General features: G+C 36.9%; 1 long non-coding RNA gene across 1 annotated transcript; it reads left to right on the top strand.

Annotated features, from left to right (window-relative positions):
* The first annotated feature begins 6745 nt into the window (after positions 1–6745).
* Positions 6746–12043, top strand: LOC143574302 (uncharacterized). Its single transcript, XR_013142569.1, has 2 exons — positions 6746–6961; positions 11792–12043. It is a non-coding gene; the product is annotated as an uncharacterized LOC143574302 (long non-coding RNA).
* The last annotated feature ends 15527 nt before the right edge of the window (positions 12044–27570 follow it).

Raw genomic sequence — 27570 nt, 5'->3', positions numbered from 1 at the left:
GGGCAATCTGTTGCACCCCGGCATGTTCCACCGCATTTGGTCGGGGTGTGACAGATTGGTATCAGAGCCAAGACTATAGAATAAGCGGTTATACGTAATGGCTTAGTATAGTTTTGCTTTAGGGTCCTTACACATGTTGCTTATACGTGTTACCCTACTTGATTGTTTATTTACATTATATATTTATTTTCTTATGTATTTCATTAATCTCCAAAATATGCGCATGCACAAACTCTCATAGTATTCCAAGGTATCCTTACCTTAAACGCAAAAACATTAGCTTTTATATTGTGTTTCATGGATCACAAAACTTAATTTGGATCCCGTCATTTAAGATCCCTTAAAAGTTGCATTTATATCGGGTTTGTAGCCATCATAGAGGGCGAAGCACTATAAACGATCATTTGACAAAAAGATTCCAAGAATCGAAGGTGATTTTCTTACCTTGGAGGGTTGAATTGTAGTGTTCGTTTTCTAGGCCAACGAACCGTGTTATACATGTCAATACTTTAAGTTTACGAATGCAAGCGTTCAGGTTTCCTCCTTATATTTTGGTGTTGGAAATACAAACATGAACAAGTGTTTTTAGCATCTCGTTGTATCTCCGTTTTTATTATATGTTATTAGCGTGATTTGAGTCAACAACATGAAAGACGCGGTGATACGTGCACATGTTTGACTCCATTTATTATTTTATACAAGTTTTATTGGTCGGGATATCAAATCATGGTGGTTCATGTAAGATTTTCCCAACTATATATATATATATATACATAAATATATATATATATATATATATATATATATATATATATATATATATTTCAATATCTCAAAACCTTCAATTTTAGAATGTCAAAAGTTTGAAACTTATATATATACATACATTTTATCTTTTGATTCAAGTATAAAATAGTTTTTACTAACATTCGCATCCTCAAAACTCTAGGATTCACAATCATTAAAACCCCATACTTACTCATTTTCCTCACACTTATATCAAAACTTATATCATTTTTCTTTTATTTTAGAATGCCTCCTCTTCGTCGCCAAACTCGCAAGCCGAACGTCGGTCGTCGGATGGTTGCTATGGTTGCTAAAGAAATCGTCGCTGTGATTCCCGGACTAATAACTCAAATCCAAGCCACTCAAACTACGCAACCCACCGTTAGTCAAACCACACCTAACACCGCACCTTTCTCCTTGAAAAATTTCACCAGTGCTAACCCGTCTCAATTTTTTGGCACGAACTGTGCCACTACCTTGTTGCAATGGTTCGAAAAGATGGAAAGCGTTTAATTCTTTGTGAATGCCCCGAACCCAAGAAAACTATATACGCCTCAAGCATGTTCAAGGGAACCGCCCGCACTTGGTGGAATGGCGAAATGTTCACCAATGGGGCGGAAGTAGCTATGGCCTACCCATGGGCCAAGCTCAAAGAAGTCAGGATGAAGAAATTTTGCCCAAAACATGAACTCCAAAAACTCAAATCCAAATTTTAGAAACTTAAGCAAGAGAGTGGTGACAACTACACCTACTCCATCCGCTTTCACGAGCTTAGTCTCTTGGTTCCTCACTTGGTCACTCCCTCGAGTGGGAGATTGACAAGTATGTCGGTGGTTTGCCCATGCAAAACCAAGACTCGGTAATGAGTAGTAAACCCCAAACACTTCAAGATGCAATTTCCTTAGCCGGTGCTCTTTCCGAAAACCATGTCAAAGCTGGTACCCTCTCCATCAAGAAAACGAGTGACAAGAGTAAGCCCGAAACAAACCCTTAAACTAAAGTCGACCCACAACCTCAAGCCATCAATTACTCCAACTCATCCCACCAAGCCAAAAAGAAACAAAGACCCAATCACCGTAATTATGCTATTACTCAACCACAACAAACTCAACAACAACCTCAAGCTCCTCCAAATTGAAAGCCTTAAACCGGTACTCACCCATTGTGCAACATTTGTCAACTTCACCACTCGTCTCACATGGCTTGTCGCCACTGCACAAATTACAACCGTTTTGGGTCACCTCAATACCACTTGTCGAACAACATACCGAGAACATCTCGCTCCACCAAGAACCATGCCGCAAAACCCGCAAAACCGCAACATGCCTTACGCTCAAAACCCGCAACAACCCCGAGCCTGCTTCAATTGTGGAGACCCGAGCCATTTCCGCAACGCTTGTCCCCGACTTGTGTATGCGAACCAAGCTCAAGCCATCACCGTGCCCTACACCAAACCCAAGCTTATCAAGTTCAAACCTACCAACCCAAATTCCAAAACTCAATGCCCTTCTAATCCAACCAATGCAAGCCATTTAAGCACCTCCTCCAACTCCTCCCCAAGTACCTCAAGTAAATCCTGGTAACCAAGGGTGTGCCTTCATGATAAACGCTAATCAAGATCAAGTTGCAAACGACTTTGTGAACGGTATGTTTCTAGTAAACGAACATTTGGCTTCAATTTTATTTGATACGGGTGCTGATAGGAGTTTTATCTCATTAAAATTTGAATCTACACTTGTCGTACCTCGCACTAAACTCTGTCGACCTTTTTTCGTCGAAGTCGCCAACGGTAGCTCTATCAAAATTGACTCGGTCATTTGAAATTGTATTCTTACTCTTTGCAAGCGTTAAATCTCCATCGACCTCATCCAGATGCAAATGGGAAGTTTCGACGTCATAGTAGGCATGGAATGGTGAGCTTTGCACCGTGCCGAAGTTGTTTGTTACGACAAATTCATTCGAATCCCGCTCGTCAATGGCAAAACCATCAAAGTCTTTGGCAAAACGATTCCCAAGAAACTCAGCCATATGTCTTGCTCTCAATCTCGTAAATATTTGAGCTAAAAGTACGTTCCGTTCCTAGCCCAAGTGGTGGTAAAAGACCACAATGAAAGAAAAATCCACGACATCTCCATTGTTTGTGATTTCCTCAATGTCTTTCCCGAAGACGTCACCGGTATTCCACCCATCCGTCCGGTCGAATTCCAAATTGATCTTGTGCCCGGAGCAATGCCCGTTGCCAAAGCTCCTTACCGTTTAGCCCCGTCGGAAATGCAAGAATTATCAAATGAACTCGAGAACTTTCTGATAAAGGTTTCATTCATCCAAGCTCTTCTCCTTGGGTCGCTCTCGTCCTCTTCGTGAAAAAGAAAGATGGATCGTTTCAAATGTGCATCGACTGCCGAGAACTTAACAAACTCACTATTAAAAATCGTTATCCTTTGCCACGAGTCGACAACCTCTTCGATCAACTTCAAGGCGCAATGTGTTTCTCAAAAATCGATCTTCGATCAGGATATCACCAACTGCGTGTTCGCATAGAAGAAATTCCCAAAACTGTTTTCCGTACTCGATATGGACATTTCGAATTTTTGGTCATGCCCTTTGGATTAACTAACGCACCTGCGGTATTTATGGATCTCATGAACTGTGTTTGCAAACCATTCCTAGATAAATTTGTCATTGTCTTTATTGATGACATCCTCATGTTCTCTAAAACCAAAGCCGAACATGAGTATCACTTGCATTCCATTCTCGAACTCTTAAGAAACGAACGACTTTACACCAAATTCTCAAAATGTGAATTTTGGCTAGAAGAAGTTCAATTTTTGGGACACATCGTCAAAGACAAGGGTATTCATGTTGATCTCGCTAAAATCGAGGCCGTCAAAGATTGGAAAACTCCATCCACACCCACGAAATTCGATCTTTCCTCGGTTTGGCCGGATACTATCGGCGTTTCACCAAACTATTTCCAAAATTTCCTTACCCCTCACATCCCTAACCCACAAAGGAAAACCATACAAATGGGGATCAAAATAAGAAGAATCCTTCAACACCCTCAATCATATGCTTTGCAATGCTCCGTTTCTAACCCCTCCCGACGGAAACGACGACTTTGTAGTATTTTGCGATGCATCTCATCAAGGTCTCGGCTGCATTCTCGTGCAACGAGGTCAAGTCATCGCTTATGCTTCAAGACAACTCAAGGTCGATGAGAAGAATTACACGAATCATGATCTCGAACTTGGTGCCGTCGTCTTCGTTCTCAAAATCTGGAGACGTTACCTTTATGGTACAAAATGTGTTGTTTTCACCGATCACAAAAGTCTCTAACACATTTTTGACCAAAAAGATCTCAACATGAGACAAAGACGATGGGCTGAACTACTTAGTGATTACGATTGCGAAATTCGCTACCATCCCGGTAAAGCAAATGTCGTGGCCGATGCCCTTAGTCATAAGGTTAATGTCAAATCTATTCTGCTTCATAGCATCATCATCCAAACCGATCTCCAAGACGGCATCTATCGAGCCCAATGCACCTCCATTGTTGAAGGCAATATGTATTATGAAATGTCATGTGGAGTCGAACTTCAACTCGAAACCATACCCGATGGCTTGCGTTATTTTCTCAATCTTTTGTGGGTTCCCGATCGTGATAAACTTCGTACTTCCATTCTTGACGAAGCTCATATGTCGCGATATTTCGTGCATCCCGACTTGTTTATGCTCATCAATATTGTTTAGTCCTTACTTACATTTAGTTAATAAATCATTTTTAATAGTTCAATGGTATTGGGTATGTTGCCACCATTTTCGGTTTCATCCCGAGTCAAGAGCCAAAACCAAAACCGAACTTTTGTCTAAATACTTTATTGTTAACATATTGTATGAAATATTTGAGTATTATTATTTTTAAGTTTATTTTAATGAGTTCTATGGTATTGGATATGTAGCCACCATTTTCGGTTTTATTCCGAATCAAAGACCGAACCAAAACCGAACTCTTTTTTAAATGCTTTATATTTAAATGAGTAATTAATATGTTACAAGCAAGATTTGCGTATTATAATTTCCAAGTTCATTTTAATAAGTTCTATGGTATTGGGTATGTGGCAACTGTTGGGTCTAGACTTAATGGTTTGTATTTAGTTGGGTTTAATATTGGGCTACGTATGTAACCCGAGATCCTTATGGATCTCGGTGGGCTTTGGGATCTTGTTGGGCTAGGTAGTTGGTTACTCTATATATAGATCTGTTGTCTAGGGTTTTGGTTGTTGGTTAGTTTTGTGGTCTTTGGCCGTCTAGTATTGTTAGCATATTAGACGAGTTTTGTAAGCAACGTGCTTAAGCACCCATTGTTATAAGAACGTGTGTTTTGAAGCATTACTTTATGTTCTTTGTGTTCTTGTTATTTGTTCTTGAATCATTTAGTGTTGGATTTCCGCACCAACATCAAGATTAGTTGCTATCATATTGAAATATCCTTCACGGGACTTACAATTGGTATCAGAGCCTTTAGACCTATTCAGGCTCGTTATTGTGATATTAACGGATTCAAGATACAAGGGTTTTGGTGGTTTTACTGTTTTTCGGCGATTTCCTAATCGGAGAAGAAGAGAAAGTAATATTTTGGTTAAAGTTTGGTAAATTTGGAAATCAATTTGAATCCCATAATTTACGGAATTCAGTTAGTAGTAAATCTTAACAAATCTTTTTAGTTCTCAGCATCCGACCAAGTGTTCTCTACCCGGATTACTAGTTCTCGGCTCAAAACTTGGGTTCTCGGTTAAAGATTTGTGTTCTCAGTCAAATCTCATGGTTCTCGATCAACGATTTGTAGTTCTTGGTCAACGATTCGTGTTCTCGGTCAACTTACTTTGGTTCTCTGTCAACTGTACTGGTTCTCGGTCAACCATTGTTCTCGGTCAACGAAATCTGTAAACACATTGGGCCTGATCAAACTAAGTTGGGCTTTTGTGTATTGGGTTTTTAAAATTTTTTGGATCAAAACTACACTTGGACCAGTCTTATTAGAATGGATCAACAAAGTAATATTAATGGGCCGTCTAATGCTTCTCTTCATCTGGAATTGGACTCTATCATGGGGACCACTACTCTCGTGCCTCTAGCGGGTGGAAGTTTTGTTTCGAAAAATATGCTAAAATGAAAGACGCCAAAATATGGAGAAGCATAGTCAGGGGTCCCCAAGTCATTACTTACCAAAAGGAAAACTCTACTGAGATTGCCTTTAAGCCTGTTGCTATGTATGATGATCAGGATCTTGTTAAGCTGGAAGAGGATGAAAAGGCTCTCTCAACCTTGACTATGGCACTACGCCATATATTGGTTGTCGTCCTTCCTAGTCACTACCATTATGCCGCCGCTGCCGGAAACATGGCAGTAGTTCCTTCCCTTTGTTGCCGGATAGATGAGTGTGCTGAATCCCGATGGTTGGCGTTGAATAAGGAGCAAAATATTTCTACTAGTGTTATTATTCCCTAAGGTCAATTTTGTCGTATGTATAATTTTAGAAGAAGTTGGAGAAATATGCAATGAAAAGTTTGGGTTGAGTAAATATACATTTAAATATGGTTAGAGAGGATAATATGTAATCGTCCTAGTTACAACTAAGTCCCTTGACTTTATAAATTTTCAAGTTAGACCCAAAATTTTGACGGGTGTTATGAGGTGGTGGTGAGGACAAAGGACGTCAATGGCGGAGGAGATAGCAAGGACCGGCATATGGTGGAAATGGTGAAGGTGTAAGTATAGATAGTTATCGTGATTGTTATTGTCAATATATATAAAAGTTAAAATTATCATTACTTAAAGTGTAGTTTAAATTATTAAAATTTAATTTATTTTTTTTATGTAAAATTTTCTAAAAAAAAACTGAGTGGGGTTAAAAATAAAAATAAAAAATGGATCCTATATCCCACACACACCAAAAATAGGGCACCGACTGAACCATTTTCCCCTTTGTTGACAACGACACAAACAAAATGGGCGGAGGAGGAGAACATCACGGTGGCGACCATGGCGGCGATTTCAGAACAAAGGTCTGGACTATGACCGGTGGTCAGTCCACTGGAAACGCAATACCGCCATCGCCATGGCTGGCATCTTCCTCGTTTGTATCCCCATCGCCATGAAATCCGCCGAGCTTGAGGTCTTCTATTTCTACTCTTTCATGTTTCCCCATACTTTTGCTACAATTTCGGTATCCTAGATCTGGATTCTCAATGCTAGGGTTTTTTAAATCATTCGAGTATCAATCTAATTCTATGCACTCTATTTTGTGTTTGATTTTATAAAATTAGTTGTTTTAGAACTTTAGGGGTTCATCGGCCCGTTTATAGCGTTAGCTAATGGCCTGCAGTCTCATTTTTATGAAGCTACTAAACAGTTTGATGTTGGTACATTATTTGGTTTGTTGATCCTCTATATTTTTGTGTATACTGTAATGTATACATCTTCATGCTCGACTTGCGTTGGTCGGTGTTCTAGATATCATGTTTATGAAGCCGGTAAACTGTTTGAATCTTGATGCTAGTATGCCATTGATCCTGTTATAATTGTAGTATTCTTTTTTCTTTAATCTTTCTTTTATGGACCGATCATTTATCTATGTTTCTCCAGACTTTCATGTTTGTGATCTGGATTTGAGGATAACTTGATTTCAGAAGTTTACGGTTTGAGATCACTCTAGTTTCATATTTATGCACTCTGTTTTGTGCAGTAGTTTGCTGATTGAATAGAAAGATTCAGTTTTAGGGTTTTAAACGTTGGATTGTTTGGGAATTCTCTGTTTTCTGCAATTTACATACTTGTATTTTGATACCTTTCTAGTTTATGTTTTTGAGTTTGTGAATTTGCAATCTATTAGAACTAGAGGAAACTTAAAACACATATATATCTTGACTTTTTTTATGTATAATCCAAACATCCAATTGTTACTTGAATACTTGTTCATGTTGATTCTCAGCCTAGAGCATATCTAGACGCAGGTGTGCTTTTTTTTTAATGCAATGTTTTGTCTGTTGATCTTTCTAATTTGTGTTTTAACTGTAATGCATACATCTTTTTGCCCGGCTTGTTTAGAGGACGAGTCAATGGCTTAGAATATCATATTCATGAAGCCAGTAAACAATTTGATCTTGGTACAATATTTGATTTGTTGATCATATATACTTGCGTGTAAATTGTGATAGACGTGCACAAAAAAACCGGTTCCGGTTCTTGCGTGTAAATTGTGATAGACGTGCACAAAAAAACCGGTTCCGGAACCTAACTGGTGGAACCGAACCGGAACCGGTTCCAGTTCCAACCCAGTTGGTACAATACCCGGTTTGGGTATTTTTGTACCCGAAAATCGTACCCGGTTCTCCTATTTGTATGTCAGTATCAGTTCCAACCCGGTTCCTACCCGGTTCTTAATTGGAACCGGTTCGGTTCGTACCTGGAAAAACCGGTTCCGACGGGTTTTTTTTGAAGGGTCAAACAAAAGTCAAACTAGCCGTTGGAACCGGTTCGAACGGTAATATAGCCGTTGGAACCGGTTTTTTAGACACCAATTAGCCGTTGGAACCGGTTCCAACGGTAATATAGCCGTTGGAACCGGTTTTTGAGACAATAGATCCGTTGGAACCGGTTCCAACGGTAATATAGCCGTTGGAACCGGTTTTTGATGCCCAAACCTATATATAACTTGTTTCCACCACTTGTTTCACCACCAAACTCAAAAACAAACTAAATACTACTCCTTTAGCAAACCCGTTCCTTTACCCGACCATCCAACTAAATATTATTATGGCACCCATCAAAAAAACTAACAAGAAGGCTAAGAAGAGTGCTTTTGTTACCCCCGTTCCTGTTACGGAGGACTCAAGGGTTGTTACGGTAGTCAACCATAACCGCAACCAAGACATATGGAAGAATTGGGATTTGATTGTGGATGACGAAGGTTATCAAAAGGCTCGTTGCAAACTATGTGGTTCAATATTAAAGCACGATTCCAACTCTACTTTGAGAAAGCACATCGAGAAGCCATATTGCAAGGCGTTGAAAGGGATTGGCACGACCGATCAAATTGACTTGGGTAAAGATGGTACATTATTTCGTTACAACACGACTCAAGTTCAAGATAGAATGGCAAAGTTCGTTATTCAACGAGGTTTGCCGTTTAACCACTTTGATGACCCGAAGTTGACGTCGTTGATTCGCGAAACTCTACAACCGAGATACACACATGTAAGTCGTACTACCTTAAGACGTCATTGTATCAGGTTGTGGGAGTGTGCTAAAAAAGAATTAATCGAGTCTTTTCATTCTTTAGAAGCCATAGTTAGTTTAACTACCGATGTTTGGTCGGCACCACACAGGTTGCCCGAATCATACATATGTGTCACCGCTCATTGGGTTGATCCGGTGACATGGCAATTGATGAAAAGCACCATCGCTTTTGAAAACTTCCCGTTCCCACATACCGCCGAAAAATTGTTTGAATTACTTGATGAAGTTATAACGACTTACAACTTGAAAAATAAAATATTTTCGATTTCGTTTGACAACGCTTCAAACAATACTAAGGCGGCTGAAAAATTTATCATTAAATATTCACCACCTTGTTTCGGGGATTTTTTTCATGTCAGATGTGTTGCACATATTATCAACTTGGTTGTTCAAATAGGTCTTGAAAATGAAAACATTTGTGATGATTTAAAATACTTTAGACTTATGTTACAAGATGTCTTCAAAAGTGGTAAAAGAAGACATCTTGAATATAAGAACTATTGCAAGTCGGTTGAAAGAAAGTATTTGGGGCCGAATTGGGACGTTCCAACCCGTTGGAACTCAACTTGTCATATGTTAAAGTGTGCTTTTGACCAACGCCAAACTTTACAAGCTTTTCATAACAATCTTGTTGAAGAACGCGAGGCCGATATGTTTCCGGAAAGTGTTTGGGTCCAAGTCGGTTATTTGTTGGAATATCTTGACGTGTTCAAAAAGTCAACAACAAAATTATCGGGAGTCTATTACCCTACTAGTTGGGTTTTGCAAGAATTGTACTATATGTCTTGTGTTTTTAAAAGCTTTGCGGAGAAGAACAAACTCTTTGAAAATATTGTTGCGGTGATGAAAGAAAAGTTCATAAAATATTTTGAAAACATACCGCCGGTCTTTACTTGTGCCGCCGCATTAAACCTCTATTGGAATGTTAATGGGGTTGAAACAACGATTGAAGAAATATTCGACAACTTAGGTATGCACGAGATTGACCCGAAGTTGTCGACGGAAGCGAATGACAAGTTCAACAAAAACCTTCAAGACCTTTATAACCATTATTTTCAAATGTATGGTCCAAGCACGAGATCGTATTTTGTGAAAAAAACAACAACTAGTAGGCCGTGCAATGACCCACTTATAAACTTGATGAATGGGATTCGTGAATCGGCATCTAAGAGGCAAAGAGGAAACACACCAAGTAGCGAACTTGGTCGATATAGTGGAGCAAACTATGTTAAGGGCGCAACGGTCGACGAAATTCGCAATATTGATTTGTTGGCTTGTTGGAAAGGTAAACAAAACGAATTTCCCATTCTATCCGCCATGGCTCGTGATTTGCTTGCCGTACAAGCCTCAACAGTTGCTTCCGAATCGGTTTTTTCACTTAGTGGGAGGGTGTTATCTATGCGAAGAACAAAACTAACTCCCGAGTCTCTAGAGGTTTGCATTTGCCTAAAGGACCATTTGGATGCGGTGGATCGTGTACAACACAAGGCGAACTTTGAAGACGAAATACCAATAGAGCGTCATATTCATGATGAGGAGGCGGAGGACGGGGTTTCTTCCGATAACGAAGACGAGGGTGAAGACGAGAATGAAGACGAAGAAGAGTTGTAATTATTTGTTTTGGTAAAATTATTTGTAACTTGTTCAACTAATATTTAGTTTTGATTTGTTTTATTATAATTACTTTTGTTACTCATGATTAATTTTTGTTACTTTTTTAATAACGACGAACATTTTATTTATTTAAAAAATAACTATTACAAACATTATTAAAACATAAACGATACTAAACATAACAACTAGAACATAAAAAACAAAGTCCGTCGTTTTAATCCGGGAATACTTATTTTTGGGTTGTAGAGCCGGACGACTCTCCCACTTCCGTTTTTTTAGCTTCCAATCTTCTTTTCTCTCGACAATACTTATTCGTATGTTTTCGTAATGTCGAGTTGTATCCTGCTTTAAGAAACTTCGAGCAATATTTGCAACGTGCCAACTCATGTGAGTCGGTCATGAGACACAAATCGTAATGAACCCAAATATCGGGGCATCTTGTTGTTTCGATCACCATAACAACGTCATCATTAGTTGCCATTTGTTGTCGGTTTAAGGTTAATTGTGGTTTGGAGTGTGTTTTATAGTTTTGGAAGTGGTTTAACAAGTACACAAAAAAACCTTGCTATTTATAGTAAGAAAATAACCTATTTGTAGTTAAAAAACCGGTTCCAACGGTCAAAAACGGCTATATAGCCGTTGGAACCGGTTCCTAACGGCTATAATATTTAAATTTCAAAAAAAACCGGTGGAACCGGTTTTTACGTAAAAACCGGTTCCGGTTCATACCCTACCCGGTTCTTAAAAGTTAGCATATCTGGGCATCGGTTCGGGTCGGGAACCAAACCGGTTCTTGATTGGAACCGTTCCATTTTACAACCCGGTGTGAAAAAACCGGTTTCGAACCGGTTCGGGTTTTCCAGTTGAACCCGATTTGTGCACCTCTAAATTGTGATGTATACATCTTCATACTCGACTTGTTTAGAGCGTTAAGTCTATGGTCTGTCTAGATATTATGTTTATGAAGCTGGTAAACAGTTTGAATCTTGATGCCAGTATGCCATTGATCCTGTTATAGCTGCAGTATTTTTTTTCTTTAGTCTTATCTTCATGTGCACATTATAACTCTGCGTTTTGTGTATTATTACTGCAGCAACGACCACATATGCCGGTTCGTCCAATTCCATCACAAATATGGTGCAAGAATTTCGGGAACAAAGAGTATTGACTTGTATTGGTTTCTTCATCACAACATTATAATACTTTGTTGGGCAAATGTGGTTGCCTTTTGTTGAGTATTTGAGATACTATGTCTTTCCTTGTGTTAGTTAAATGCAGATAAACATGCTACTATGGTTTTTGGTGCATAATGTTGGGTTTGAATAAGAAAGACTTGTGTTTGCTCCATTTTGTTTTGGTCTAGTTTAAGTATGCTGAAACTTACACTTGATTCCTCTGGACAAAATTTACAAACTTTTTAATGCCATTAAAGTGTTCATATTAGCATCTAATATCAGAATAATGCAATAAGATTATTTATTATGCGCCAAAATTTTAGTTTCATTTAGTCATAATGTTTGAGGTTAAGTTAATTGGATGAAGATTTTCATGTTGCATACATACATGTAGTTATTTAAGTTTGCTAGTTTGGGTTAATTGTTTGGGTGGGTGGGGTGGAGCGGCTCATCTTTCGCTGTAAACTATCATATTGTTTGCTTCACGATTTACAAAATTGGTGACGGTTGGAATTTAGAACGAGCTAGATGCGTATACCGAATCGATTGTTTAATCTTTGCTATATGTATACTATTTATGAATCATTTTGGACGTTTAATACAAACCAACTATTCTGAAATTCTCTTAAAAATCCGGCTCAAACTATGAGACATCAAGCTAAAGTGTTTTGGCATGCTTGGTTAACCCAACTGGTTTGATTTACGCTTTATGAGACTGTAGTTTGGGTTCGGTCAAGTATATTTACCAGAATCAATCAATCTGGACTATGAATAATTGAAAACCTTTGAATCATCACCAAGACCAAGCGTAGTGGTAACTAAGCACATAAGGGGGTTGCGCGACATATGACATCTCAATCAACAATGACTAGTTTTGTAAAAAGTAGTTTAGTGGTAAAATGTCCCATAACCCTCTTTCAGTCATTACACAATTATTACTTTTTTAATTGTTTTAATATACACATAAATGAATGATAAAATAAAAAGCTTGATTGGACAACATCCCCTCCTACCTTCGTTGTATATACGACGATGACCCCCAGAACAAGTTGGAAAACGAGATCGGGGCGGTGTTCACTGTGTTTTCAGGATCCCCCCAACCCCACCCCCACCCAACGAGCCACTACATGTGGTGTTTGCTCATACAGATTTGAGTGCTACTAAACCCCGGGTGTGGCCCCTCTCACAATGCCATTAAAATTTGCCTTCTTTCCATGTAGAGTTCATTAGCCTTCTCATCTCAATTTCAGGGTTTCTAGTATGTTTTGAGTAACGTAAACATTAGACAGAATCAACATGTTCTTAAAATGCGAAATTCAAATTTGAACCCTTTGTGTATCCACCATAACACCATTCAAATTCATCTTACTCTTCTAAAAAATGCCATGAAAGATTTTCCACTAATGGCATTTGTAAGACCGGGGATAGTGGCGCGTTTTGTCCATCCAAAAAAGCCCCAAAGCGCCCGGGCGGGAAGACAGCTCCTCGGGACGCTTTTGGCATTTTGGAAAAGGGTGGGGGGGGGGGGGGGGGTTGATTGCCTACCCCCAAGGCCGCCCCTGATGAAATTAATGTTAATAATCCATAATTTAAAACACAAACAATTATGTATGTGTGTCAACCTGTTTTGACAATGGCTTGTTTCCCTATATTAATAAACGTGTATTGTGCAGAAAATAGTGTGTAACTGTAAATGCGTTTTTGTTGTTTTGTTGCATGTATCACATAGTGTTGGATTTTAGAGTGTTTGGAAGTTTTTGATTATTTAGGGAAATGATGAATAAAGTTTACCAGAAAGGACGTTTTCTTTTTATGGAAAATGATTACTAAGTAATAGATACCTCCTCTTTGCAATTCAAAGTATACTTGTTAAGCTAAATTTTTTAGAGAAAAAATAAAGTCAGTAACATTGTGCGTTATTAAAATAAAGGAAATGAATAAACAAGGGCTTGAGTTGAGGCTACCGAAAAAATAATGTACCTGTTTAAGAAGTTTAAATATTTATATATATGTATAAAACCATCTTAAAAACATGTAATTGAAATGTAAATCAACACTGTATGATAGCCGATTGGTTTAACAAAAAGTCATCCGCCTTTGACTTACATTCCAACTCTCCAACTCAGGTTTGAGTGTCCTGTAGTACTTTTATTTATTTTAGTCGTTTTGTCTTTTTAAGTTGTATATAACTTTTTTCTATTTTGTTTTACTAAGCTATATATTTTTCTTTTCTTTTTTTTACGGCCAACTAAAACTTTCATATATATAAGTATATGGTTAACATGACCAACTTTACAACCACCGAAAAAAGACCCAACATCACAAAAAACCTAGCTTTTACGGTTACATATTGAACCTACACCAATCCTCCCAGGATAAGTTAGACAACCTAGAACGATTCTTCACCCATAGATAACCATGCGTCTTTATATCCTCACCACACTTGCGAGATAAACCGGTCTCGCGTTAAAAATCAACTCTTTTCTAGCTTTCCAAATGCTCCATATCGATACAAGACAGATTGCATGCCAGACTTTCCTTTTTACCTTTGCGAAGCCCGAATACATGTACAACTCCAATAAATCTCGAACGCAAAAAGCGTATACTGAAGACTGCCCACACCAAGATGAGATAACTTGCCAAACATCTTGCGCGAATCGACATGAAATAAAATATGCTCCACCGTTTCGTCTAACTCCCCACACATGGGGCATAAAACGGACCCATGATGGATGTTTCTCCTCGCCAAAGCCACCAAAGTCGGTAACCTCTCCAAGCCCGCTCGCCATGCAAGTACACACACCTTTTTTGGGACCCTATAATTCCATGAAAATGAATAACCTGAAGATACTCGGCCCTGATCCTCCATTTTTTGTTTTAGACTCTTCATAGAGAATTCATTTGACCCATTTAACTCCCAACACAACCTATCTTTGCTTGGCCCAATTCGAACACTTTCACATATTGTAAGGAGCGATCTTAATTCTTCCACCTCTTCCACCGACATCGGTTGTCTTACCCAATTCGGACCCCACATGCCTCACCTTCATACATTATCAAACGGTCTACAACCTTCACCAAGTTTTCGTTTTCAAGGGAAAAAAGAACCGGAAAAACGGTTCCTTAACGATTCCTCCCTGGTCCAATTATCAATCCAAATAAAGGAACCACCCCGTCACCGACAGCAAATCTCATATTCGACCACAAACTAATATCCAACAAGTTAAAATCCCATTGAAGTTTACCAATATTCCGCTATGGGCTCACCAACGACAACCAACACAGAATAAAGTTCCAAGATCTAGCCGTATTATGAATCGACCAAACCACGTTTCTCCAAAGCCCATTTTTTTCTCCTTTAAACCTCCACCACCACTTTGCTAACATTGCCAAATTGGCCTCCCGTAACGAGCCTAGACCAAGCCCACCTTTTTCCAAAGGGCCAATCACTTTATGCCATGCAACACAATTCACCTTCGCTTTATCCTTTTGCCACCCCAAAAAAATATTCTTCTTAACCTCTCCAGCTTTTTTATAACCCCATTTGGAGCACGATATAATGAAAAGAATAGGTCGGCAATGCATTAAGTACCGATCTTATCACAGTTAATCTCCCCCCAAGTGACATAGTCTTCGCTTTCCAAACCGAGAGCCGTTTCTTAAATAAATCCACCACTGGGTCCCACGCCTTAATGAGAATCATGTTTCCACCCACATTCAACCCAAGGTAGCAGAATGGAATACCACCAATTCCCCATCATCCATCTTAGTAAAGAACACTTTTCACTTAGAAAGATTAACTTTGAGACCAGAAACTGTGCTAAAACACCTAAGAATTCTTTTTAAATTGATGGCGTTAATCCGGTCCCACGTACCTATAAAGATCACGCCATCCGCATACATGAAACGAGAAAGAACCGGTCCATTATATCCCCCGCTAAGCCCTTAAAATAACCCGATCAACCTCGCTTTTTTCATCATTGCCGATAATCCTTCCATTGCAATAAGAAATAAGAAAGGAGAGAGCGGGTCCCCTTGTCGTATACCCCTAGAACATGAAAATCCTCGGGTTGGCGAACCATTAACTAACACCGACCCTCTAGCGGAACAAACAATCGCCATAACCCATCTCCTCCACAACCCCGGAAAACCCATTTGATTCATAATTGAGTCCACATATTCCCAACTTACCGAGCCATAAGCCATGTCAATATCCACCTTGAAAATCAACCCTTTCTTATTAGACTCGTTAAGCCACGCTATCAGCTCGTTAATTATCAACGGGCCATCGAGAACGTTTCTATTTGCTAGAATCGCGAATTATTCTTCCGAAATAAGTTTATTAATCACCAACTTTAAACGGGCCATCAAAACTTTAGAGTGTCTTTATTGATACAACCAATTAGGCTTATAGGCCTAAAATCTACCAAACCAACTGGATATTTATTTTTTGGAATTAACGAAATGAACGACGACATGCAGCCCCGACTAAACGGAACGCCCTGGTAAAAATCGTTAAATATCCTCATAAAATCACCTTGGAAACTGCCACAAAATCTCTTTAGAAATTTAAAGTTACACCCATCCGGACCCAGAGCCCTATCACCGGCACAATCCATATTGCCTCTTTAATTTCAAATAGCGTAAATGGTCATAACAACCAATCTGCCTCTTCCCTTGTCAACTGGGCAATTTCTGGACAAACAAGAAATGGCCGTTTCTGATAATTTTTTAGAAAATAAATCATATACCACATCTTTAATCACCGTTGGATTCGTGACCCAATATTCGTTTATGTATAAACCATGCAACCGGTTGCAGCTAAGATTCAAGTTCAAAACTCCATGAAAAAATCTCGAGTTATCGTCTCCATCAGTCGCCCACCGAACACGTGATTTTTGTTGCATATCACACATTTTCATAAGATCAAACTCATCCACCACCGCCTTACATTCCAATCTATAATCCTCCTCAGTTGATAACAACGTACGTGATTCTGCTATCTCCAAAAGGGCGATCAGCCTCGGCTTTTCTAAAATCATACGACCCCTCTGCTTGAGATTTAGCGCAAACTAACCACCCCTTGATGCATCCTTTCAACAATTTTAGTTTTGTGGCTAGTGCCAAATCTGCTGGCCCCACAAACTAAAACCTTATGCATTTATGTTCCACAAACTCGACAAAACCGGGCATTTCCAACCAAGAATTGAATACTCGAAAAGGTATATGACCAAAATCCATCGGAACCGACTCAAGAAGAAGAGGCCGATGGTCTGACGGACCTTTTACCAACACCGTAAGGTAAGCCGTAGGCCACGAGTTCATAAGCTATATATTTTTTTACCTGTTAATTTTCGTGTCTAAACATGTAAAATACTTGTTTACCTGTTAAGTACATGTTAAACACTTGGTTAGATTTTTAGAATTAAGTATATATATAATTATAAGTTACCCTAAACCATAAATTCCTAAAACATTCTTACTCTCTGTTTCTCAGACGTCACCACCCACCACTCACGATTATTCCCTCTCCGGATTTTGTTTCACTCAACATGTGTATTTAACTTTTTTCTTTCTATATTTATTTTAGTCATTTTGTTTCTCTAAGCTATACATAACTTTTTTCTTTAATTATTCATTTCAGTCTTTTGTTTTTCTAACTTATATATAACTTATTTATATATTTATTTTAGTCATTTTATTTTTCTAAGGTAGATATAACTTTTTTCCAATGTTTTTGAGAAAAATAAAAGAAAGGTTATTGTTCTATGACTTATATTATATAAACCAAACTTCCTTTTTATAATTAAAACTTAAAATTTTGTAATTTCATAAACGGAAAATGAATATATAAATTATAAAATAAATAATTATACGTTTATAAAATATGTAATTTTATCTCTCTAACTTTCGGTAATGGCCGTGACTTTTTCTTCACTTTAGGTCTCCAAAATGGTTGGGCCACCTAGGGCAGACAATTTATATACGGGACATGAATACACGACACGTATCTACACGACTTTATCAGGTAACAGGTAAGGCTTTAACATGTTTCGTGTACTAAATAGGTAGACACGAATTTACCTGTTAATTTTCGTGTCTAAACAGGTAAAATACTTGTTTACCTGTTAAATACATGTTAAGTACCTGGTTAGATTTTTATAATTAAGTATATATATAATTATAAGTTATCCTAAACCGTAAATTCCTAAAACATTCTTACTCTCTGTTTCTCAAACGTCGCCACTCACCACTCACGAACATTCCCTCTCCAGCTTTTGTTACACTAAACATGTTATCAAATATGTGTTTCTAAAAAGTTCTTATCGTGTATACCAGGTAGTAGCAGGTTCGTGTTTGTGTTTGGGATACAACTACACGATAAGTTTTTGTATCGTGTACAAGTATACACATTTCGTGTTCGTGTCTTATCGTGTACGGGTATACACGATATGCCAGCCCTAGGGTGTAAGATCCCCAAAATTTTCGATCCAAATTTGACAACTTAGTAAAGTTGAAGGATCAAAAATAATCTCATAAACAAGTGATGGGAAAAGTTAAAATAAGAATTAATATCATTTCCATATATGAGAAAATAAAAATATTTCATAAGGAAGATAATCCCACATTAAGGAAATGAAAAAGGAAAACTCATCCCACATGGAAGGATGGAAGAAATAGGAAACATTCCACTTGGATATAAATAAAGAAGTTAAAATCCATCCCACATAGAAAGTGGGAAAGATTTGGAAGTTCTTTATAAAAAGATAAATTTCCATAGTAATATTCTTTTATGCTTAACATGCACCCAGTGGTCCTAGCAGAGAGTGCGAAGCACCCGACACGCACGCACACACATGCAGGCGTGGGTGCGGGCGACAGCGATAGGCGCAATGTGGTGCTTTGATGGCGCACTTCGCACGCTCACATCGCCTCTTGAGAGCCACCTTATTGCTTTTGTAAAATGAAAGTTAGACCAAGACACGACAAGTTGATTTAGACGAGGGACCAAAAGTAAAAATCTAAATTTTTTAACCCATCGCGATACGTGATGAGCTCAAAACAAGGCCATCACGATAAGCGATGGACTGTTATTACTCAGCAACAAGTGTCACATCAGGGTGACATGTGACAGACACAAGGGCTGAGTTAGCATGTCACGCGTGATTCACCTGCCATCACGATGCGCAACGGCTTAAAGGGAAGGGTCTATCGCGTATCGCGATGGGACCAGTTTCAGCTATATGAAGGGGATCATGATACTTCTCATTTCACACCAAAAACCTCTCTATCTAGAATCACTTTCTCTCTACCTTGTTTTGCGTGCCGAACCTCGTAATGCGTGCCAAGATCCGAAGTTCCGCCGATTTAAGCCCTAGTATGCAGCATACAGTAGAAGTGTTGCTCGTACAAGCTTAGGCGCATTAACTCCGAATACCCGTGTAAGGTAGGGGTTCTGCGTAAGATATTATTTTATTATTATTATTATGCCTTAGACCCTAGTCGTGGGTATAGCATAGACCTTGATCAAGATTTATAAATACAAAGGTTAAATTAAATAATATTTCTTTAAAATTAAGAAAGATAGAATATTATATACGTGAAGATATAGTTAAAATATTATTTCTTCATGATTAAGAAAGATAAACTTTTACCTACAAAGGGTATTGTCAAAATAGTGTTTCTTCATGATTAAGAAACATAAGATTTTATATACAAATGTTATAGACAAGCGACGTTTCTTCTCGAAGAAGAAACTTATATTATAGATGTTTCTTCATGTACATGATGAGAAAATAAAGAGAAAGAATTTATATCCAAAATATTTTATTCAAACAAAAGATTAATCAAGGTTTAAAGCTATCAAAACCAGACTAAAGGTTTGTAGCCGGATCAAGAGACGATCCAGGTATTTACAAACCTATTTGTTTATAGGTTAATCATCAATCATTCATAAAGGTTTTCAAACGAGATCACCACATCATTCAGAATAGACAATCACATGTGAATACGTTAAACCTTTTGAATCAGTCAAGATAAACAAGTTGTTTATCTTAAACAAAGTCAGTCAAATATTTATGTGATTACGTTATGTAACATCCTACTTTTGATAATAATAAATAAAAAGAAATTTCGTTTACTTAAGCGTGTGATGTTATTTAGTTGAGTTTAATAAATAATGAAGTGTGGGCTTGGACAATAAAAGATGGAATAAGGGATGGTGATGGGCCTTAGGTCCATGGACTTAGGGGTATATAAACTCCCTTAAACCTCCATAAAACCCTCATTTCCATCTTCTAGCCTCCTTACACCTTTAAAATACACACAAACACTCCCTAATATCACGGCCGAGATCCAAGATCGAAACCAAGCTCAGATCCTATTAGACATTTAATTATCAAGCAAGAAACAAGTCCTTAGCTATATTAGAAGCTAACCCGTAGCTTAAAATACGTCAAGAGGTACGTTTTATGTATAAAGGTTTAGCTTTTAAGAACGGTTTGCCCTAAGACTTGGTACTAAGGAAAATCGGGTATTTTTATACCATAAAAATGTAAACTTGATTTTAAAAGTAGACTTAATGGACTTGTTAGTATGTACGGTTCATGTAATAGCCCTAGATCTAGCTTAAACGGGTTGAAATCAATAAAGGTTTAAACTTTATTGCTAAGTGAGCTAGATCTTGGTCAAGGATAGAATGAAAGTGTTTAAAATATGATATTATACGGAAATATGATAATGGATGATTATTATATGTAGTATAATTATATCATACACTATAATGGATGTATTCAAATGAAGAGTATTTTAATGGAAAACATTCGAATAGAAAGAATGAAAGGAAAAAAAAAGGGTTTAGATACCATCTGATTCGAATGTAGGGTCCATTAGAATAGTAGGTTTGAATCGAACAGAGGGTTCATTCGAATAGAAGGTTTGAATGGAACAGAGGGTTCATTCGAATAGAGGTTGGATTCGAATAGAAATTTCATTCGAATAAAAGTCCATTCGAATAGAAAGCCCATTCGAATAAAATCTGCCATTCGAATAGAAATTTCATTCGAATAGTTACTGCCATTTGAATAGAAAGTCTATTCGAATGGAATCTGCCTTTCGAATAGAATGTCCATTCGAATAGAATCTGCCATTCGAATAGAAAGTCCATTCGAATAGAAACTGTCATTCGATTAGAACTGAGAATTCGATTAGATTAGTTCGGCTTAACCCCAACCAGGGGCTCTACTCCTTGGACCCCGCTACGAGCTGCCACCCCTAGAACCCCGCTGCCAGGGGCGCTGCCCCCGGACCCCCGTTCGTAGAGGGGTTACAATAACTTATAAGTATGATATAGTTAGAGATAGTTAATTGATACTTATAATTATTATACAGTTTTCCGTGCGCAACTAAAGAAGGGTATTACTATAAAGTCAGAAAGTAACAGGACCTAGGTGAGTTTCTAGCCCCATTTTCTTGTTATGTATTCGGGGTTGTGTGCATATTCAATGTGATTGGTTAATACACTTACCTTAAGTGGTAAGTGTATGCTATGTGAATGTTTATGAATGATGTATGTACGATATATGAATGTATATGAATGATGTATGTATAATATATGAATGATATAGAAAGGATAAAGAGTATGTATGTAAGTATATGATATATACACAAGAAAAGGAAGGTATGTATGAGTTGACGGTAAAAGGGTGGCAGACCCTAATAATATCTGTGAAAGGAGGGTGACAGACCCTAATAATATCTGTGAAGGAGGGTGGCAGACCCTAATAATATCTGTGAAGCAGGGTGACAGACCCTAATATATCTGTGAGGTTATAGGCCGAAAAACTGTTTAAAACATATAAGTATGTATGCAAAGTAAGGTAAAATATGAAAGTATGAAAGAAATAATGAAAGTAAGAATGAAGGTATGCACTTATGTATGTACAAAAGAAAGTAAAACAGGATTTGTATGTAATATATGAACGTAATGTATGTTGCCTGATTAGCTAGAACTCACTCAACGTTGCTGACTTTTAGTATGCACACATTTGAATGGGCTAAGGCAGCTGGCTTGAGCGAAGACACGTGGCATTGGACTGAAGAGGCTGGCATCTTTAGAAGAATGTTGTGATGTTTTGATATGACTTATTAAATTATGTTAAAGACAAAAGTTGTTATTTTGGAAAGATTGTAATGATTATGTAATATATGTTTGAAGTTTTATATTTCGCGAAAAGATTTTGATTCACTCTGATATTTAGAACTGTGTTTATGAGTAAATCCAACGCCAAATTAGGGCACCGCGGCCTTACACGTTATCTCTAACATAAAGATTTAAGGGATTACGTGATCCCTAAATTTATAAGATAGAAAATAATAGCAACTCAGACCGAGTACACATGTGTCTGGATCCAAAAATAATTTGTCTAGTGTATTAATCAAGGCTATGTGGCCACAGACTAGAGATCTAATAAAAGTTCTCCAATGGGAATCAGTTCTCGGAGAACCAAAATTGTGTGTGTATGGCAAGTGGTACAAATCCTAGAAATAAGAGACATTTCTACTGAGATTGTTCAAGAAAACTATGTTGTCCGTCAAGAAAGATTTATTAACTGTTTTTAGAGTCAATGATTCACCAGCATATCGCTGACGTATTTCCCCCCCATATTTTAGGGAATCATTTAGTACATGTAGCAAGGAATTAGAGCTATTCAAGAAGATATACGCTCGCAAGGTAGAGATGACTTAGTTTTAAATCATTAAAATATTGTAAACAATATATTAACATGATTTGTAAAATCAAACAAGGTTTATAAATCAAACACTTGGATATTTATTATCCGAAACACCTTTCAAATAAATTAATATTTTAATATAAATAAAGGTTTAAAAATATATTAATATTTTATTATAAAATAAAGACTTCCGCTAAATAACCTGTAAAGTCTGATATATTTACAAAACAGGTACCAACTATTGGTCACACGTCTAGATCCTAAGTCAGGATCTAACATTGGGCCACAACCGAATAACGTTCATCAAGTTATTCTAAGAATCTATATTATGAGTCAAGCCACTATCTAATTACATCTTGTCTTATGATTAATTACACTTGAGTTGAGATAATCCAAATCCGTTGTGGGCTTTTAAAAAGAGAATACGTTTAGAAAGTTGACATTTTAGATAGCGTTTGGTATGCAAGAATGACAATGGGAATAAAATGATTTATTACGTATGAATGAAAAAAGTGGTGTTTGGTTGCTCAATGGAATGAAATTTCATTCCTCCTTCATGTTACTTTCTCAACAACGCCACCATCTAACAACCACTACCACTACTAGCATTGCCACTACCACCACCGTCAGCGTCACCACCACCGCAGCCACCACATCCACCTTACCACCAGCGCTACCACCGCCACCGCCTGAACATAACCGCCGCCACCACTGTCGCTGCCAGACCGCCATCACCCTACCATCACTACTAATGCTACACCGCCACCCCCACCACCGCCCATGCCGCCTGACCACCACCCCCATTACCGTTTCGTCGCTAGAGCTACCACCACCATCGCTATTTCAAATTTTTTTTTAATTCTTTTTTGTAAAAAATAAATATATTGAGATAGGAATGATTTATTATTTCTATTTAACTCTTACATTTTTTTGGATAGCAAACAACATAAAGTAATTATTTATATTATTCTCATTGATTAACCAAACAAGACAAATGAATCGTAATAATTTATTTTATTCCCTTGTTCATTCAATTCCTTCTCTCATTCCATTCCCCCTTTATTCCATTACTTCCAACCAATATAACCTTAATCATGTGAAACACATGCATTGTAGATATATTTCAAGCATTATACGATAACATGAGTCACATGACTAAATAAAGTACATTTTGGAATCACGTACAACTAGGAAAATGGACAAGAAAAAAAAAAGAAAAAATGAAAATCGAACTAACTAAATGGTAACATAATGGTTGAATGATTTGTGGAGGCTTGTGTCTTGCGTTTTGGCTCAACTAGTTCAGGACATTTTTATGTAGCCTGGGAACGGGTACGGGGTGATAGAGAACGGGGAACGACCAAACTAAAAATTTCAAGATACGGGTACACCAAAGGTGTAACAATAAAATATAAAATATATTAAACAAATTCTGAAATAAATAAATAAATATATATATATATATATATATATATATAAAAGGGTTCAAATAAAAATAAAGAGTTTCGTAAGAATGGTAAGAACCAATAATTTTTTGACATATGACATTACAACCTATGATGAAAGAACAATTGTAGGAAACTATGTCAGTTATAACGGTGAAAGAGTAATTATAGGAAACTATGATGGTTTTTGGTAATTTTAAATCTCAACCATTAATTGACATAATCCAATTACTATGATTTATTCCTAGTCTTCATATATATATATATATATATATATATATATATATATAAGAATTGAATATGTTACCTTTAAAACCTAGGGTTACAAATGATATATACAAACAAAGAGAGACTAGATTGGAGACAAAAACCTTTTATGTAAAAGTTTTAAAGACTAGATGCAAACAGTGGGGGGGGAGGGGTGGTTAAATGTTAAAAAAGCTAAACTTGTTTAAATGTAAAACGGATGTTTCAGCCGCTATTTCTCAAGTTACGCGCCCTCTATCTTCTTTCTGGTTTTCTGTGCGGCTCCAACGCCGCTATTTCACAAGTTACGCTACTTCACTACAGGGTTGCTATTTGATTGCCAAGTACTCTGTGGTGGAATATGGTTGCTTCGCTACTAAGCGTTATCGCAGCACTACTCTCGCTATTGACAACTATGGCTCCTGCGAAGTATTCCGAACACAACGTAAGTGGTTCATAGCCGAATCTCGACGGCAAAGGCGAGGCAACCCTAAAGTTAAATTGAAACATTCCCTAAACGTTTTGGACTTGTCCCCGTCAGCCTGGAAATGTTTTCAATCTGTCCCCAATAACCAGAAACGTCTACATCGTGTCCATATCGCCTTTCCATCCCCAACCCATCCCCGGGACGGGTTCTCTCTCTTCACTATCATCTCCATGTAACAGGTTTAATAAAGATTGAAGACGTATGAAGTATTTAAGCCAACCACATATATATATGCATGCTTTATTAGGGCACCAAAGTTTTCGGGTCTAGTCAGGTAACAAATCGTAATCCCTAAGTGTGCAACTTAAAAGTTTCGGGTCGCTTCAAAGTTTCTAGGTAGAGTTGGTCGTACTTTAAAAAAATAAAAATTCGACGATAAACCAAAAATGAATAATATCAACACAAAATCAACTTAATTAGTTAATATAAACTAGCAAACTAACCTTGAAAAATATTCATAAATCATACATAGTCAGACTTGAAATATAGCATTACATAATAACAAGAAAAATAAAACAAAGGAAAACGAACCTTAACGCCTGATCACTCATATTGGATTTTAGATGGATTTAAAATTGTCAAGTCAAGGGGATTCGATCTTGGATGGATTTAAAATCTATAATTATAATAAAAACAATACATTTTTCTCTTCTATTCAATTAAATAAGATATTTTTACTTTTATTATTACAGTTTTCTCTCTCTTTTACTCACAACTAATTCAACAAATACTAAAAAATAATAAGGGCATACAAAATTTCTTCAAATTTACAAAAAATCATTACATTTCTCTTTTCACCCTATAATTTACTCACAACCCCATTTTATAATTTCCAAAATCTTCTCACATAATTTTAGAGAATAGGATGAGAATACTTTTAGTGAAATGTGAGGTCTATGTAAAAAAGAGAAAAAACGTTTCAATTTTTTAAACCCTCTTTAAGTGCATTAAAGACTTGTAAATTACGTGCTCTAACGACTTGTACATTACATTAAATTTTATCTGTAAGTGTAATAATTTGTTAGAACAACGAAAATATGTAATGTTTTTAGTTTAAAAACATTACATATTAGTTTTTTACTATATTTTTTTTTTTAAATGATACTTATTTTAAATAAACTACTAGCTTTTATCCCCCCGTATTACGGGTTTGTTTTACATTATTCATTTCTAATATTTTTATATTTTTTTGGATTTTTATTTATTTATTGTAAGAAAATTAATTATATGACGATAAAAGGGTTTCACAAATAATTGAGGCGTTATATCACGGTTTAAAAGTTATCTAGGTTTGCTGACACCCATAATCCGATTATTTTTTTACTATAAAATTGTTTCTTAATTATAAATAGTATCTTTTTAAAAAAAATAAGATAATAATTTTTATTATATTCCTATTTTATAGGATTTCCATATCAAATATTTGGTGAGATCAATTTTTAATTTAATGAGATGTTAAAACCCGTTTAAGGGCTGGGTTTGGTAATACCCATACACGTGAATTCGGGTCAAAGGCATGAGAAGCATCTATTTACAAACAAAACAAATTTATGGTTTGATAAGAAGTAGGGCAACCAGAAAGATTTTGAAGGTTTCATTTATATATATTTAAGATTTTGTTAAACAGAATTTTTTTTACATTAAGTTATACAAGTTTTTATAAATATAATTTGATTTTTCCGTAATATTAATTTAGTTATAAAAAACAAATGTAAAAGATGGTGATCATATAAAAAAATATGGATTTCAAAGTAAGTTTGTAATCACATAATGATATTAAGTGTTTTTAAAGAATTGATGAAAGAGCAAGTTGTCATTTTCGTTCTTATGTTTCGGAAAATGATGCGAATTAAGTCTAAAAAGTTTATATTCTTCATAAGGACTATCCACGTTTCTTTATTCTTGTCAATTACATCTAAATCACTAACCCCGTTAAATTTAATCGTTAAGTCATGGTATACATGTCTTCTCACTCTTTCTTTAGTATAATACTTATTTCAGTGAGTTGTGGTTTTCTTCTATGCGGTTTGTCTAAATTTACAGTTTTATTTCAATAGTTTCAAGTTTACAATTTTCGTCCTTTTAATTTTATTTCCCTTGCAGTTAAACCCGAACTTATTAACCAAGTTAAGTCTGGTCGTTAACCCATTTGTGTGCCCATCATGTGGCGACCAGTTTTGTCGTTTTTCTCCCCAAATAAACCTCGGTCCTAATTCGCAAGCCCCTTACGTGAGGGGATGGCTTGCATTTGGGGAAAAAGGAAAAAAAGAAGGGACAAAACTGCCCCTCACGTGAAGGGCACACTAGTGGGTTTAACGACCAGACTTAACGAGATTAGTGAATTCAGGTTTTATAGCAAGTGAAATGAAACCTTAGGGAAGACAATTGCAAATTTGAAACTACCGGACTAAAATCCCAGATTTGGACAAACCACATGGACGAAACCGCAGTTAACTGAAATACGTATTATAATAAAGAAATAGTGAAAAGACATGCCTACCCTGTAACATCCTAAAATATTCTAATATAAATAAAGAAAATTGCGTTAAATTGTCGTGCGTTAATAATATTAACTAACGTCTAATATGGAAAAGATCATGGACTTGGATTTAATTAAGATGGGTTAAGGGTAATGGGCCTTAGGTCCATGAGCCTTAAGGGGTATAAATACCTCCTTAAATCACCCTTAAACCCTAAACCATCATTCATTTCCATCTTATTCTCTATACATCCAAAACACACACACCGCACACCACCATATACGGCCGGCGGCCAAGAGAGAGAAA

This window comes from Bidens hawaiensis, unplaced genomic scaffold (genome assembly GCF_021521415.1).
Source record: "Bidens hawaiensis isolate Kalapana, Puna unplaced genomic scaffold, B.hawaiensis_p1.1 tig00026892_1, whole genome shotgun sequence".
Taxonomy (NCBI): domain Eukaryota; kingdom Viridiplantae; phylum Streptophyta; class Magnoliopsida; order Asterales; family Asteraceae; genus Bidens; species Bidens hawaiensis.
The sequence above is the reverse complement of the archived record's forward strand: the minus strand, read 5'-3'. Positions and strand labels throughout refer to the sequence as shown.